Source organism: Aphelocoma coerulescens, chromosome 3, assembly GCF_041296385.1.
Source record: "Aphelocoma coerulescens isolate FSJ_1873_10779 chromosome 3, UR_Acoe_1.0, whole genome shotgun sequence".
Taxonomy (NCBI): Eukaryota; Metazoa; Chordata; class Aves; order Passeriformes; family Corvidae; genus Aphelocoma; species Aphelocoma coerulescens.
The window spans coordinates 61,162,165-61,177,699 of NC_091016.1; the positions used below are offsets into that span (position 1 = coordinate 61,162,165).

The 15,535-nt window shown below is 38.5% G+C and overlaps 1 long non-coding RNA gene across 2 annotated transcripts; it reads right to left on the reverse strand.

Annotated features, from left to right (window-relative positions):
• Positions 1 to 539: 539 nt before the first annotated feature.
• LOC138107256 (uncharacterized) lies at positions 540 to 11,485 on the reverse strand. Of its 2 annotated transcripts, XR_011149351.1 has the most exons (4): positions 11,278 to 11,485; positions 1,714 to 1,750; positions 1,433 to 1,634; positions 540 to 1,342 (listed from the first exon to the last, which is right to left on the reverse strand). It is a non-coding gene; the product is annotated as an uncharacterized lncRNA (long non-coding RNA). The 2 variants fall into 2 exon arrangements; XR_011149350.1 differs by having other exon boundaries at positions 540 to 1,634.
• Between the last annotated feature and the right edge of the window lie 4,050 nt (positions 11,486 to 15,535).

Genomic DNA, 15,535 nt, shown 5'->3' on the forward strand with positions numbered 1-15,535 from the left:
CTTCTCTTCTAAATCAGTCTAGCAAAATAGGAAAAAATATTACAGAAAATTTTTGGTTTGAATCAGCTGCAGCCACAATTTTGTGCTAAGCAAATTGATATCATGATGAGACAATTCATTAATTGATGGTACTATAAAGCTGTCCTTTCTTTATGAAATTTAGTTCTGTTTAATAAAAGCAACTTGTGAGCAGCTGATCATAAGAAAATGAATGATGCCTAAAAGCTATGTTGGAACAGTCATCCCACAGTCTCACATATTTTTTTTTTCATTAGATCTATAATTAATCCTCACTTATACCAAATGTGTGTGACTCAGACACGCTGACAGAGGGCTGATGACAAAACATGTTATTGTTGATGCTGTAAAAGATGCACTATGAGCATCTTCCAAGGTTTGGAGAACACCCCCTTGTTCAAGCTGTTTACTCAGTAATCACAAAATCACAAGAATTGTCTCAATGCACTTTTCAAAGCAACCTTTATCTAAAAAAAAAAAAAAAAAATAATAAAATTATTTATTTATTTTTAGGATTAACTCAGTCCTTGATGAAATTCCAGAAATTCTTCTTTCCCTACTTGCTGGGTATTTTTTCTATATTTAGGCAATTGGTAAGAGTGGCTAGCTCAGGTAAAGCAGCTGATCAGCCAGGCTTCATGTCTCTATTTACATCCCTGAAACCCTGGAGGACAGAAAAGTCTTTTAATTGGTGAGTCAACCTCAGTAGGAGCATGCTTTTAGGAAATGAGGCCTAGACCATTCCCTTCACACTGGGCACACTTGCTCTGGTTGCCATGGTAATCTGCTGGAGCATGCTAGGTCCAATGATGTGGAAAACAAGATGGCTTCCTCATTTGTTTAGCCTTAAGGAAAATTACAGATATTAACAAATCATTACAGGGCTAACAGACACTCTGAAGACCTGACCTAAATAAACAGCATCTTGTCAGATTGCTAATAGCTGCCCAAGTTTTACTTCTGTGACTCTACTGAAAGTACTTAGTTAATGAAGACTTTATTACCCTAAATACTTCTTTTTTCTCTACCTGCAAGTAAAATCCTGTACCTTGAATGTTAGGGTTGACCTCCTATTCAGTGAGGTGCATTTAATTTGTCAATCATTTGGAAAGATATTTAAATGTTAAAAAAACAACTGACCCTTTTGTGAATATAAACCCAAAACAATGAGTTGTTCTTGTCACATCACTGTCCCCTGGGAAGGATTTTTTGTATTTTACAGAAAGCTCTTCCCTGGTGCAGGGCAGCTGACACACTCCTCATGGTGGTAGAGTGAGGTCTCAGACTCCTTGGCCTCCGCAGGGCTGTGGAGGGTGATGTGTCTCTGAGAGAGGAAACATTACATATAAAGTTGGTGCTTTGAGGATGGGGAAAGAGGAAAATTAAAAGCAGGCATGAGAAAAAGCATACTAACAAATGAACCCATCTGTTAAAAATATAGGAGGAAGTGACAGCCAAAATCTGTAACTGCAGATACAATGGTGGTAGGCTCATATGGGGGAACCGCAAGGTCAGTAGAAGAAAAGATTACGTCTTTCAAGTTTTCTCAGTTAAATGGTCTGTAATTTCAAAGCAGCCGATTTGTTGGTGCCGTCCACTTCCTCAGAGCCTGCTCCCTGGGGAATGAAAGATGAAGGTGAGGAATTTCACAAGTTGCTGAAAGGAACATTTAAAAAAAGACGCCTTCTGACATACCATGTCTTTACTGGGGACTCCCAGTGTCCTCTGGAATCTGAACAATAGAAGAAAGCAATTAACAGAGAAAACACATGGGGCAAGTTTACTGCTTCCTTGATTGAATTGTGTCAGTGACAGATACACATACGAAGGCACATGCTCCCCATCTAGCTCTGTGCCCTTTAGTACATAACTAGAGAAACTACTCCTTTGGCTCCTTTGCAGTTTTAAAATCCAATTGCTCTTGTTTCCAGTTTGGCCCAGGTATTTGGGAGATTCTGTGTGGAAATGCCTGCATTGTAATCAATGCAGGCAGGTTTTCTAAACTGTAGAAAATACCAACACTGAGTGCTCCTTTTCATATCTAAAAGAGCTGTCCAAGGACTGCAAGACCTAATTAAATGAGATGACCTCCCCACAAAAAAAGTTAACCACATTCCAATATCATCACGTTTATGCTGAGAATCTCAATTGCTCAGAGTCTTATTAATTATTTCAACAGCAATTCTTTCCAACTCTATGAGTTTCCTTGTTCTAAAATTCATCCTTGTAACTGAAATAACAGAATGCATTTCTACTGTTTTTCAAGACAACTTGCAATTTCAGCAGTCAGAGCATAAATGGACTTAGCAGAGTGAACAGGGAACATGGTGGATCTGGACACTTAATACAACCATCTGAATGTTGTTTTTATTCATTATGTTCTGGATTTTTTATTATATTAATGTATTATAATACACTACAGCTTACACCAGGTATACTACCTGCATACATAATTGCACTTGCACTTTTCCTTTCATATTGTGCATCAATTATGTAAATTTCAAAAAACAGCAGTGGGCACTGGGACAGATTTCTTAGTGTACCAAATTTACTTAGTTCAAATATCCTTTAATAGAAAAGATAAAATGTTGTATTTGATTTCACGCATCAGTTGTATCACTACTTTTATCCCAGAGGTCTCTAATTTTTTTAAAAAAACCCTCATCTTTTATATGTGTCTTATCAGGTGTAGCTGTGATAACATTGCATTGTGATTCTCTCTGCTCTGACATTGCAGATGTAAAAATTATGATATACTTTATGAAGCATCATGTTTATGTGTCTAATAATGGACAAGATTTACAAATTGAGTAGAATAAGAATTCTGGTTTGGTCATGGGTGGACTTAAACCAATTTGATATACTGAATTATCTAAACAAATTTTCAGTTTAAACTGAAATGTGTCCAAATATTGGCTGTTCATATGGAAAGCTACTAATATCCTGAGACAAATTCAAAAGTATTTTATGAGAATTCTGCCATATTTTACCCCTTTTTCTTGGGAAGACACTGCCCTCATCTCCAGATGTTCCTATGGAGCATTTGTCTTGTGTCACTAAGCATGTTGAGAGGTAATGTGAATATGTATAAGGAAGGAATTACTCCCTGCACAGTTTCAACAGTGAAAGCTTGGTTCTGCTTCAGTTATGCATTACAAAAATGTCTGGGTGCACTATTATTTTAATTTTAAATTATTTGTCTATCACGATAATATTGAGTTCTCAACATTTTCGTTCTTGGGAAAGCGAAATATTTGAACGGTATTTTCAGAGCTTCAACTGGCTAAGGGATGAAAATCACTGAGTTCTTACAGGAAGGTTGGTTATGTCTTTAAAAAAAAAAAGAAAGAAGGAAAGATAATTTTAAAAATAAATGAGAAAAGAAGGAAGCTGAAGATAATGATATTAATAGAAGATAACAATTGAAAAAGGAATGTGATGATTTGAAAAATGTTTAGAAAATCATTCAACTATTGCTCATAAGGAGAGATTAAGTTGTTGGATGTGGCTTTGTGCTGTTTTACTTTGTAAATCTTTTCTCTGTAATGAATCACCTCTTTCATTCTGGTACAGAGGAAGAGTAACACATTTTCCTCCTCTAATTACTCTGTGTTCATTCCTTAGTGCATTCCGGAAGCCCCAGACCCTTGGGACTTTGAAGAACTGAGTACTGTGGAAAGGGCTCTTGAAATTCTTGGATGATTGTAGCTAGGATGACTGACTGGAAGGGACAAAGCCTAGATACAAGTGTCTGATCTATGGACCATTCACTTTAATTTGGACCAACAGCTTTGTCCTTTCCCTAGAGTTCCTATAGTCTTTTCTAGATTTTATTTTTTGTGTGTGTGATGGTAGACCCTATGAAAATATAGTATTATTTATGTATTATTTACATTGTGGAAAATATTTTGATATTCTTTTCGTTTTTGGTCATGCAGTGGGTCATGGGAATCAGAGGTTTATTTAAGATCAGTTAGCAAAAGGCAACAACAGCAACAAAGGATATGGAAAAAAGGGGAGAAAAAAGAAGGAAAAGAAAAAAGGGAAGAAAAATAAAGGAGAGGCAAAACTTTTTCTGTCCGAGCAACTTATGTTTTCCCTGCAATGAAGAAAGCAAGTGAAGGATGAAGTTCCCTTCATCCTTGGGGTGGAGGGTGGAGGAGGAAGTGGGAGGGAAGAAATTAGTATGGAACCACTACTCAGATCAGCCCGAAGCCTTTAACTGTGATCTGGTTGGGGTTCCTTTTCCTGAGTTATGCTTGGGCAGAAACAAATGAGGTTTTCCACCCTAGGGGGCAGGTGGTAGCAGAGCTTTTCTCTTAACAATCTCCCATATCAGAGCCAGACTCTTTTCAAATCGAAGTTAAATTCACCACGGCTTCTCTACTGGTCTTTCTTTTCCCATGAGTGTTGGGAAGTTATTATCTTTTGCCATGACCAGAAGTAGCTACTACCTCTGCCTTTATTTAGGAAATTCAAATCTTATTATTTCAGGAAAAGTGATGCCTTCTGTTTTAGCTTTTATATTTTTTTAAATACTGTACTGCCAAGTGTGTAACTCTGAAGTTTCTTGTGACCTGTTAGCTACTGTTCTCTCATGCTGGTTAGACATAACAAACCTCTCTAGGTTCCCACATCAAGGACACCAGGCCCCAAAACGTCTGAAGAGGGGCAAACTTGGGGTAATTACATCATGAAGATATAATTGGACAATTAACCCTGATATGCAAATGAATCAAACTTATAAAAGTGTGAAGAACTCATGACTTGGGGTCCATCTTGGGTGTAGCCTTTTAACTCCCCAGGGGGTACCTTGAAGGTCCTTCAAATAAATACCTACCTTTATTCCCTTATTGTTGTCTAGTCTCTGTTTTTAGGTGGCCATCTCAGTAGTCAGTAATAACTAGCTCCAATTGTAGTTCTTCTTATTATTGCCTCACCACTACTATAAGATATTCATACCTTTCTGAAATGAAAGGTATTATCTTGAATACTGCTGGTGTAGTCTCCCTCCCAGTATGATTTTATGTTATTATTTAAAACTTGAACATAAAAGATGGGCCATTTCTGAACAAGTCAGAAAAAAATTCCATTCTTTTGTTTCCCTTTTGCTGTTTTTGCATTTCATTAAGAAGGAGATTTGAAAGGTGTCATTTGACATAAAAAGTCTTCACTAAGAGGCAATGAACCTTAGACTGCTGGAGAAATAAATATTTCCTGTGCTATGTGTAATTCTGAACTTTAGAATATGATCCAGTCATTAAGAAATGCACTGCAGCTTAATAACTGTAACCTCATGGAGAGGGATAAAGTTGAAAGTAGTTGTGGAATTCTGGTGATGGTAATCCCTTTCTCTTCAAGGAATAACTGTGCAGACTTCATTTTAAATTTGTGTCTATTTTAACTTTTAATTCATGTTACTGAGATTTCTCTCAAGTCTTTGCTCTCAATCTCTTAAGAAATTATCCTCCCTTTCCATAATTTGCCTAATGTCATAGTTTGGAACAAAAGCAAACCACATTTCTTCTTTTTCCTCTTCATATCCTCTCTCACTCCACAATTTATATTCATTTGGTTGTCTGCCCACTATAATAGATGTATCACTTGCACTCACTGCTGAATGCCAACTGCATGTGGACATTAGCCACTCTTCTTCTGACCATGCCTGTTTGTTACAGATCTTTTGGTATTTACTCTTTCTGCTGCCAGTAATTGTGGTTATAATTCTTTTGTTTTCTGTGTACACAAACACAGATTATTCAAAATTCCTTGCTTCTCTCTCCACAGACCAATCTTCATTAAATATTTTCATTTTCATTGAGTATCACCTTATCTATCTCACTGTCTTGTTTCTAATTATGGTATATGTTAGTTGTGTTTTGATAGACAGTTGCCCAAAACACCAGAACGATGTTTAAATTACCATGGTCACACATCAACTGCTTTTTCCCGAGAGTGCAATTCCTCCCCTTTGTAAAAGTATCCCCGTATTTCTGCTCAGCTTCATGCAAAAGGCTAACACATGCCACATGGGTACTAACAATTGAATTCTATAAGGAATAATTTTTCTGAAGTCGAAAGTTTTATCAAAAGTGGATAGAGCCACTACAACAGTCCAAAGAGATTTTCTTTAGTGCAGGTATTAGGGGAGGACAACATCAATTCAGTCAGGAATTAAGATCAGGAAGACTTTAATTATGACTGAAGAGTGCAGAGATTGCCTTAGCTGTTGTTTGGGGTTTTTTTGTTGGCCTTTTTTTTTTTTTTTTTTTCCTCTCTTCAGATTGCTCTTGGAGACCAACGGGAAATGTTTGCTAGCATTTTCAGAAAAAACAGCTGGGGCCTACTTCCAGAAATTAAGCTGAGTATAATCTAAATATCCTGTAAATATTCATGTTAAATCAATCTGTTAAGCTTGGTGTGCATCCCACCACCTTTGCATGGAACTTTACAAAAATGTTAGACTGGCTCAGTGCTTGCCAGCTCAATACTGGGTTGATGCTGCAAGAAGGGAGCAAAAAACTGATTGCCTGGAATCATGAAGGAAAATTCTTCCTGGGTGGCCAGGGAACTGTTCTACACTGCTGTCAAGAAAAATCAGTAGCAATATCACTTGGAAGTTGAAATTGTTCTCCTCAAAAACCTTCCTAGTCACAGGAATCTCCTTTTCAGCAAGAAATTGCCCAAAGGGAATGACCAGTGTGGGTTGCTGATCTGGGAAAGTACAAAGTGTACTTTGGTCTTCATCCTACTCTCTCCAAATGCTTTTCCCTATCTATATTCTTCTACTTAAAGCAAATCAAAAAGTTGCCACAGCTTTCCCTATTGGTGTCAGCCACTTTCTTTGGTTTCCTTTTCTCTCGTGCACTCCCTTGGGTCACTTCTGTGCTCTGGTTTGTGAGATTCTGAGAGATGAACTGTGCTTCTAACACTGACACACAAACACAAACATGGACAGTTTGTGTCATCTGGAAAGGTTATAGTGCATCCAAGTCATGCAGTCCATTGAAAACTGTTTTTTTTTAGTAGTTGGTAGTCTTTTCCCAAAAAAGGATGAATAATTGTAAAATGCATTGCACTTCCTAGCTGTAGACTTTGCTTCTCTGGCTCCCTTTTGAGCAAATATTTGGAAACTCTGGTATGTGCCTATGTCTTTATTAGAACTGCAATTCTAAACTGTGTGTTGGAAGCAGTGATATAGTACAAATTCATTCAGAACCACATACTGAGGAGGTTGTGCAAACTAGTGAAATTTTGCACTGTAAGGACATGGTCTGTGCTTTGTCCATGTACGAACTACAATTTTCTAAAAAAGCTATCAGCGAGAACTTGCAGGATTTGCGAACTGAGACCTGAAACATAGTGTTCTTGTGCAGTCTTAGAAGGAAAATAAGCCATGCACATTTTCAATCTGGCAAAAATTTGGCAATAATATTAGAACACTTGTCTCTATCAAAGCATTCAGAAGCATTTTTAAGTAAACAAATCCAGCTAGCAGCAGACTAAAGTTGATCTAAAGTAAAAAGCAAAATCCAACAAAATCCCACAAAATATAGTTAGTTTCTGGGTATTGTTAAATAATTTATTCTACTATTGCTATCTAATAATGGGTGCCAAAAGCCATATATACAATGCCTTAGGTTTGCATACTGTATCTAGGTGGATTTGAATTTTCAAAAGATTTGGATTTGGTTTGTTTTATTCATGCTTCCTATATATACTCGTATTACATATGCATGTTTGTGGGCATTATATATGCATATATATATACATACATATACTCATGTATGTCTGTGTGTATGTTATTGCAAGGGAAAATACTTAAGTAGGAGACTTATGGGTTTATCTCATCGACGGAGGACTAAATGGAAGAAGTTTTTCTTTTGTTTTTTCTAGAATCCTAATGAGTTTGATCTAATTTTGTAAATTCCAGAGCTGATCCAGACATGCCAAAGCAGGGTTTGAGCTGATGAGAAGCTTCTCTTTAGCTTCACCCTGAGAGGTTTAGCAGTGGAGTTTCCAGAACTGCCAAAGCACTTGAGAAGCAAAAGTCTTATTGAACTCAATGGGATTTATCAATACCCTACTAAGATGAGTGATGTCTTACATCTGACTGTTTCACAGACAACCTGTTGGAAAAACTGGAAGACTGACTTAAAAAGTGATGCACTCCAGTACTCTCCTTCCCACCAGGAAGATACCCCAGTAGAGGAGCTTCCTGTCAGTGTTGCCAAGGAGAACAGATAGGATCCGAAGGGCTGGTGTGAGAGGTGGCTGCTTTAGCTTTATATATGTAATTTGTTGTACCTGAGAGCCACTTCTGAGAAAAGGAAAGGCATGTTATGAGTTGGAAAATAGTTTGTTCTGGGAATAATGTCAGAAAGTGTGTATTAGACAGTTGTTCAATATTCCTAGGGAGAGTAAGGATACTAGTGTAAGGCAATGGCTTCTTCTGTAAGTATGTGACAGTTAGAGGTGAAAACACTATTAAAATGGCTCCTGCTAATTTGTGAAATATGAGAACCTGTTTAAGAGTCTTGCTTAGGCAAGAAGACCGATAGATCTCTTAGTGCTAGATGTATTTTTATTTAGAGGAGAAAAAACCAGAAACTGCAGCAGTTAACTGACACAGCTAGCAGCGAGCTGGTGGGAAAGAGGAAGACAGAAGAGTAGAAGTAGCTTGAACTGATCTTATTATGTGGGAAAACTTGAAAGTCTCAAAATGGGAAGGAAATGTTACCACAGGAAGGAGGAAGAAACTGGCTGGTGCAGCAAAGCTGGCTGTGAGATGGTCATACTTCATGGCTTAAGTAGTGCACATTAGTCAGTTGTTTTACTTGGTTAGGAATTTTCTCTTCTCCCTTTATTAAAATATTGTTGTTACCATTGATTAAAATTTTCAGTTGTGAATAATTATCTCACTGAGCATCAATGTTGTCACTTAAATTCCTGGGTGAGAGGCTAAGCTTGGGTTTCGCTGGGAACCCCAATTAATATGGGATCAGTCTCTTGCTGCCATGTCTAAGGAGAACAGCTACACAGGGTGGCCAGCCTTATCTTGCCTGGTGTTCCTGGGCATGGCAGACCTGAGGTAGGTCTACAGAGTGGGCTGAGGAGGCCACAGGAACATGGCAAAGCTGGCAGTGGGACAGCTACATGCACCTCAGGGTGGCAGAGAGGCAAAGACAGTCCCACTGGCCTTTGAAAATGAAGCCCTGGGAAAGTTTGTGGATTCTGTTACTTGCTCTCACTCTTGTGGAAAGTCTTCTCCCTCACCAGTTGTGATGCTTCAACCTCAGAGACCTTCACCCCCTCATGTTTGCTAAGTAGTGGAGATATCTGGGAGAGCTGAGCCATGCTGAGATCTGTTCCAGATTTCTGCTCTACAGCCTGGCAACCAGAAGCAGATGGAAATGAGAGATGCAAAGTTTTGTATTCATAAAACCAATTAAAAATTTTTCTAGAAACATTGAGTTCCCTGCAAAGAAGGCATTAAAGTACTTGTGATAAGGTGAATGGACAGGAGACCCAGTGTGTCAGGAGTTAAAACTGCCTCAGTCGCTGGAGGCTTACCAGCCACTAGCTATTAGGACTGTCATTTCCCCTCAGGAAATACCTGCTGGTGTATCAAGGGTAATTGCTAGCAGTCAGCTGTATCCCCAGAGGGTGGGTATATAAAATCATCAGGAAAAGACTGAACTGTTCCTAGTAGGAGGCAATAGCGACTGTGACCGTGCGCATGCGTGTGTGTGTGTGTGTGTGTCTGTGTGTGTCTGTGTTTGTCTTGGTCGTTTATCTTAATGAAGAATCTTAACGCAATGTAGGCTTTTGCTTCAGTTTTAACCCTGGTTGTGACTCATCTTTGGATTTCTGCTGAAGCTTGAATTTTACAGACTTCTTTTCTTATCTGAGGCCACCACTTCCAACACTGGCTGGTTTGTCACAAGTATTCTCCAAAAGAGTAGATAACTACAGCTTCCTGAACGGCTTGGTGTCACTATGTGGTTTTATTTCTAAAATACTTGAAATGGAATTCCTAAATGACCTTCACTTTGTTATGCTCTTGCCAATCTTTCCTCTCACGGCAGGAGTAAAACCCCCTTGCTTTCCTGGGTCTTAGTTAAACTATCTGTGAAGCAGGTAGATCAAGTAATGCCTAGTGGTTACCCTTTAAAGTTCATTCTAAAATTTACAGCGTTATAAAGATGAAAAACAAGCCAAAATTTTAGAAGCACTTGTGCAGTCAGTTTAAAGATTTCCTCACTCTCCTGTCTAGGCAGATGTCTCCCTGGAATATCGCATCCATCAGTGTTAGCCTGTCAATTAAACTACTCTTTGCCTCCATATTTTCTGCAGTAATAAATTTCCCAGAAGTGCAAAAAATCCAGACACTCAAAATAGGTCATCCTACCTGATTCTTATATCTTCATTTGGACATATCCCCACATAGTCAGGCTTTTAGTCATGTTTCCTGGGCTTTTTCTCCTCTGCCCAAAAGAATCCTCCAGACAGCATGTTGTTCCTTGGCTGTAACCTCACATGGAGGCTCTCCCTGCCTTTCCGTCCCCTCTCACTCCCTCTTCCTGCCTGCCATCTGTTGCATGTGTGTTTGAGTAGGATCCACTGCCTCCTTGCCAATGGAGTGATCTTGTCAAACACTGAAGTGAGCTTCACTTGGTTGTGAAGTTAGGTGCCTCTGGGAAGGAGTCAACACTTGCATGGTCACTAAAATGGATAGTAAAACCTGTCATGATCAGGTTATGAACTAACCACAGACTAACATGGTTTTTGAGCTAGAATAAATGTCAAATATGTAACAGATTTAAGAGAGTTCATGAGCCATTTTCTAGTAAGTCACAGTTGGGGAAAAAGGAATAAATTGATGAACAAACTATTCACACTGCAGGTGTTTCACAAAAGCAGTTTCTCAGCGGAAACTGAGATAGGATTCAGGAGTAAACCTCATTATTTACTCTGGTCTTTTTTCTTGTATTCACTTCCTGCGATGAGGGAAAATATCTCCTTTCAGACTGCTGTGGTTGTCTTAGGAGAAGTGAAGTCTTCTGTGAACACCTTCAGATACCCAGTTTATAAAGAAATTTTAAACATTTGCATGTACATGGAAGTATGTCAGCTTCATTCTAATTTCCAGACCCCAGCAAACCATGAAGCTGAATTCTGAAAGTGTTCTTGATTATAAAGTTAAAACCAGCAAACCAGTAATAAACACCTCTCCCCCCACCCCCGCAAAGGAAATACCTTAACATCCAAGCTGTTCAGATGATGCTAGTTTTCCCTTTGCTTAATATACTCTTCCTGGGACACTTGGAGGATGATTGGAAGAGGCTTGAGGAAGGCGCATGATTTGATTGCCTAGTTAATTTCCAAAACACTGTGTAGAAACTCTTAGTTCATTGCCTTGTTGCCCTTTGTAAGTGGATGGGATCTATTGATGGGAAGAGATGAATTCTCTCTGCAACAGTGCAAACCTTTGTGAAAAAGGATCCCCTTATAAATGGCCCAATCCTCTCCCTGAAAAACAGATGCCAGAAGCAGTTGTGGGACATTATGTTTCAGTTCTAGAGACTTCCAGTTCTAAGAATAAAGTAAAGCAGTCATTATTTATCTAAACAAGGCCTCTATGCTATGGTTCAGTGGCTGCCGGACAGCCGTGTGATCTGTCTTGTGTAATGCCCTCACCCCCTCCTTTCCCCGACTGGGGAAGAGAAAAAAGGACTTGTACTAGCTCAGAACATAGTTACACATCTCACTGTCTATTGTGCTCGGTCGCTCTGCCTATTATGGTCCATTAGATAAACATGGTGTTGAGCAGCCTCTCAGCTGCTGATATGCACAGCAGTGCTGATAACGTGCTCTATGTTTAGAAGGGAATCAGTGCGTCACAGACTATGTGGGATATGTTTACTCATACGTGGTGTGTGCTTGCTCCTCAACAACAGAGAGCTTCCATCACAAAGCCCTTCTCTCTGAGGAAACAGGCGGGTTTTGAAACCATAGTCTTTTATCATTCGTGATGGATTTTTTCATGCTGCTTCTCAAAATATCGCCTTGTATTTCTGCATCTGAGGGTAAATGAAGTGAGATACAGATTCCTGATCTTTCCCTTCTCCTGTAGGAAGCTGCATTTTAAATACAGTAGGAAGGAGGCAGCTGGCTGAACATGTACTTTCTGAGTGTTACCCAGTTTCTGTGTATATGAGGCAGCTGACTTCTCTCAGGAACCAAGTGGTCAAACAAGTTACATTTTACAAAAGAATCTGATCATATTTTCTCAAAAGTGACTTAGGCACTTCAGAGCCAAGATCTCTTTATTTGATAATGGGGCTGGGGCTTATCTATTCAGGGAGGCAATACAGCTTTACTGTGTTTGGTGTTGACCTCCCGATATGTACACAGCCCAACACAAAAGCTCCCCTTGTACTTCTGAAAATGTCACCCAAAGCACACAGTGCTCTGGAAATCACGTTTTGTGGAGGACTAGTCCAGGATCAGTGAGCACAAACTTGCAAAGAGCAGGCAGACTAGGGAGGGCTTGCCAGTGTGAGAGGGCAAACAATCAGGAGCTACTTGCTCCTTGATTATATAGTGCAGCAAACTGAGCACTGAGACTGTGTAAATTGTTAGATGTTCTCATTTTGCACATGGGAGAGGATGCGGATGTTTATCTGGGCCCAAGTTAATGGGCACTGCAACAAAGCAGGAGCTCAGCATCCCCATTTGCTGGCCAAACTTTTATTGAGCAGATGTTATGATCACCCAGACCACTACTGCAGAGTAACAGTGACCAACCTGAGGTGACTGTGGCATGTTTCCTGCTGTATGCTACATCAAGATGCATGTTCAGAAGCATAAAAATTCTGTTGACTCCTCTGAGGCTTCTTGAGCAATGACCAGGTTCCAGTGTGTGGAAATGCCCCAATACAAGGTAATAAAATAATGTACCCATTAAAACATACCTAGTATCCAAGTACTTGTTTTAAAACACAGAGTTTGGAGGCTTCTATACTATACTACACAGCAAAAAATGCTTAGAATGTGATGGTTCATTACAACAGAATGAGTTCAGTGAATCGTTCATTCTTAATACCTTTTTTGCTCCATAATTGCTGTGTTATTAACAGAATAACAAAACAATTCAGCAAAACCTTTAAAAATTTCGAAGTTGTTCCCATGGAAAAGAGCTCAATTTTTCTTTCAAGAAAATCTTGGCAACCCATGCTTATGATATTTTTAATTAGCATTCTAATGTAAGATGTACTAGTTACGATATTATGGTTTTCAAAGTATTGGTAAACAAGACAACCCACATAATAATTTTAATCTCTGCTTTATGATTAGAATCACAAGAATTACACAAGATTTTATTGAAATGGAAAAATGTTGGTAATGCCAATAGTTTCTCATGAGTATTTTAGCCTATATTCAGCATTAAAAATTGGATACTTTTGAATTCGATAATATTCAAAGTTTATAATGTTCTCAATTTTGTGGACTACCCATTTTACTTTTGTTTTTTTCCCCATTGAATCCTCTTGAAACCTGGAAAGGCTTTAATGCTTATAAACAGATTCTGTTTTCACAGCTTTACTGCTTCTTGAAAACTGCTAAAGTTAGCTTCTTTACCTGAATTGTCCTACTGCAAGATTCCTTTTGTAGTGTCATAATGAATCATATTAATAGCATGCCTTAATTTCCAGTAAAAATTTTGGTCATGATTACACACTTTGAAAATTGGTCTTATTAACTTGGTCTTATTTCCTGATATTCATTTTTTTCTCTTCCTTTCATCTACTCTGCTTTCAGTGTCAAAGTATGTAATATTTTTTTCTGGTGAAGGATTAGTTCAAACACAATATAAATAAGAAAACATGACACAAATACATACGCAGTGAAATTCAGTCTATGGTTGGAATGGTGCAGCATTTGCATAGAAGTCCCAGAGAATGCAGGATGTATTTTGGACATATTTGGTTATCAGAAAAGTTTTGGTAGTTCCAGTTACTGTATTAGATGTCTTTGTTTGGACAGTTGCACAAGTGAGTGAAGTTCATCATGAAGGCAAAATCTGTTATTTATTAAAAAAAAACTCTATCTCTATCTATACCTATATCCAATCTGTTTTACTTACATATTCATATTATTACATAGCCACCTACAGTAAATCTGACTTATAACTTATTTTTATACCAATGTTTGTGGTTGCTTTATGTACAATTTTTTAAAATGTACAATTATATCAATCACTGTGCAGATATGTGAGTTAGGTGCCCCTCTGAGCAGGAAGCCTAAAAAGAGAAATGAGAACCAGAAGTTTCTAGCAGTTCCTGGTGCTTATTGCACCTTGTCTCAGGTAGTAGACATCAACCAGTGCAGCAGCACAGAGAGACTCTGCCAGGTCTGCTCTGTTCCCTTCTTGTAAATGTCATATGGTGGAGAGTTTAAAGACAGAATCGTAGAAAGGAAAAAAGAATGAGGAAGGGACAGAAAATGTGAGACAAAAGGGTGTTCTAGCCTAAGCACTAAGATCTCACTTGGCCTTACTTTTAATATAGTCCATATAGATCTTACATTCATTCTGGTCAGTTCAGGCACACTGTTCAAACTAGAAGGAGCTGCTTCCAGATTCCATCAAGTCATCAAAATATCTGCAAGGGGGCACTTCTTTTGCTCTTATTCTCTGATTTACATTTAATTAGATGTTTCTGATGGTGTCTTTTAAAGCAGGAGTTGTTTAATGTAGAAAACTCTTTTCAAGGGCAATTAGCATCAGTATTCCTCTTCTAACTCTGGCTTCTTTATCTGACCTCCTGCAATCGTTATAAAGTTTAGACAGGGAAAAAAGCAGTCACACATGAGAAATAACTCAAGTGTGATCCCCAGTGAAAATCTAGTTGTATAGAGTGCCTATTCTCCTTGCATGCCTCTCTGGTAACAGTATATCACTACGTAGTAGTAGCACACAGGAAAGCTAAACTGAGTCATTCACGCACAGGAGAAATGCAGTCCTGACAGAAGCAAGCTATCTAAAGTGCCAGTGTACCTATGCAATCAAGTGGTATTAATCTTGTTTCTCTGCAGTCATTTGAGTGACAAAGAGTTCAACTCTATTTGCAAACACATTCAGAGTATACGATTCTGTTTAGATAGAGGTAGTCAGTAAAACATTATATTATTTCTAGTTTAGACATCAAAGCAAGATTTCTTCTGATCATTAGGCAGTTGCAGCTATGGCAATAATTTCTAATTTGCTTATATTTTCACATGATAACACCTCCTGCTTTTCATACAGCACATTTTCTTTAGAGCTGTCCAAAATTATCACTGCTCATTAAAATAAAATGAGGCTAGAGAGGGCAGTAGAGAGGATGGGGCAGTGCAGTGGCAAAATACAAGCCAAAATAAATTATAAAATATGTTCTACTCTTCAAGTTTATGAAATATTACATTGGCATTTCAGTTCCCAGCATGCCATTCAGTTCCCACCTTCCTACACTCA